Source organism: Etheostoma spectabile, chromosome 6, assembly GCF_008692095.1.
Source record: "Etheostoma spectabile isolate EspeVRDwgs_2016 chromosome 6, UIUC_Espe_1.0, whole genome shotgun sequence".
Taxonomy (NCBI): domain Eukaryota; kingdom Metazoa; phylum Chordata; class Actinopteri; order Perciformes; family Percidae; genus Etheostoma; species Etheostoma spectabile.
In genome coordinates this window covers 512609-514698 of record NC_045738.1, presented here as the reverse complement: position 1 = coordinate 514698, position 2090 = coordinate 512609, and the positions used below count along the sequence as shown (strand labels likewise).

The 2090-nt window shown below is 40.0% G+C and overlaps 1 protein-coding gene across 2 annotated transcripts in view; it reads left to right on the top strand.

Annotated features, from left to right (window-relative positions):
- The first annotated feature begins 1094 nt into the window (after window positions 1–1094).
- Window positions 1095–2090, top strand: part of fxyd3 (FXYD domain containing ion transport regulator 3) — a 15745-nt gene continuing 14749 nt past the window's right edge. Inside the window, exon 1 of one of the 2 annotated variants that reach the window (XM_032518210.1) lies at window positions 1095–1337. The gene's annotated coding sequence lies outside the window, so the exon portion shown is untranslated. The remainder of the gene's footprint in view (window positions 1338–2090) is intronic. The other variant, XM_032518209.1, reaches the window with a different exon arrangement.

The following is a 2090-nucleotide window of genomic DNA, read 5'->3' as shown; positions in this document are numbered from 1 at the left end:
TAACCAACCCTACTTTGCCTTCACAGATAACAAGTGCGCCGGAAAAAACAAGTAGGTTTTGTTTTTTTTCTCACTCACTGAATGTGTGTGCGTTTTGGTGTCTGAACAGTGACACGTGACTTGCTCCCCCTTTTCACTTGTCTCCCTCTTGTTGTCTCTATCTCTCCCCTGTCTCATCCCAAACTGCCACGCTAACTGCCGGGCGCCCCCTCTCTCTCAGAAAAGTGGAAGTTGACAACGGTGAAATCTGATATGATGCCTGACAAACCGGTTTGGGCCAGGAAGAAGAGCTGTCAGGCAAGGGGGTGGAGAGATAGTGTTCCGTGGCCAGCTCAGACGATCACATCTGTACAGACCTGTGCAAAGACGTCCCGCGTAAAAGTAGCCTCATAGATTGACATGCCATGAGAGCAAACAAATAACCCCCCACCCTGCTGGTTTTTTTATGTATAAATTTTGCATCAAATCTGTAGCCTACTGGTATGTAAATCAGGGTAATTTATATTCAGAAATGTTAACCTTTGAAAATGCACATGGACCTTTGCAGTTAGGTCTGTATGCTTCTTAGTTCACTCATCACATGTTGCATGATGGGCTACTGAAATAGTGCATTAGGAACATGTGAGGTTTAGTCATCATGGCATGCTGTAGGATAAACTAGTTAGATTATTCATGTGGTCAACCATTTCAATATTGACATGACACAAAAAACAATATTTGTTAGAAACCATTGGTGTGCACATTAAAAATGAAAATAAATGTCACTATGCTTAACCAGATTTGACCATGACAGTGAATTGTTTTTCACATGGATATAGGTTAATAAGAGCAGTTATTGATTTGAAGTGTATATAGCCATAATTGATATGTACCTTACATAGTATAGACATTATAGACTAGTATATAATATTGTATACTCTATACTCTATAGTATATAGTATGATTCCTATTAATCTACGTGGGTGTAAAGAAGCCCAGCTCGACACATTTCGAGATCGTCGTTGTCGACAACCAAACATTAATTGCTTTACTAGTCTTCGTCGGATCTCGGTCCTGACTCTGGATCAGCTTTAACGCCCCGCTTGTCTCCAGCTGTGTACTCTTCAGCTGCCAGCCGGACCCCAGAAACCGACCCAGGATCAGAATTCACGGACAAAACTCCAGCATTTCAAACTCAACCCCCTTTTCTGAAACCAAGCCAACCTGTTGAGTGTCACAGTGGATAAAGCAGGGTGTTGGCGCACTGTGTGAAGAAAAGTCGCTGGTTCTGAGTCAGATATCCGCCTTCTTGGGAGAAATTTCCTTGTTTTGTAGTTGCTAAATACAACGTGTGAGAGGTAAGAACAAAGAAATTAGCTCGTATTTCACAGAAGTATCTCCTCGGGTGTTTTCTTTATTTGAGGAAATTAGTTTATGAAGTTAAAAATTTCCAAATATGCTCATGAGCATCTTTTTATAGGAAGAACATTTGAGCTAACGTCATGCTAATTTTAGTGATGCATTTAAGCTAGCTAACGTTAGCTTCTGAACAGCTTCGTTTGCAAAGGAAAACTGTTGTTAAACGTCTGTATTTCTCATTAACTGTCCCAGTGAGGGACTTAAAACGGCTTAAATAAAATATAGCAACGATTTTTTTTACCAGACTAAAGTAGGCCTACATTATTCTTAAAAATGTGAAGTAGGCTACAATAGATATGTCATATTAATAAGCCAGTTATGTTAACAGTTGACATTATAACTTGAGCCCAAGAGTGACAATACTGCACGTGCCCACGGGCCAGCGTGCGTAGCTAGGGTAGTACGCTACCGTTAAACTATTTGACACAAAATGTTGTCCGTTTGAATTTTTAACGCAAGTTCTTGTTAACCTTCTGTATAAGAGAAAAATGACAATACACCACGTGTATATTTGATGCCCGGCTTCTTTCTCTGACTTGTAGAGCATCAAATCCACGAATTACTCGTTTTAGACATTTTACTTCTGAAACACACAGTTTCAATGAAGACTTTGTGCTGTGGAATTTCTCAATATTGTCATACTGTCAGACGCTTTATTGAACACATACTGTAAGCTTGTGTGTGTGTGTGTG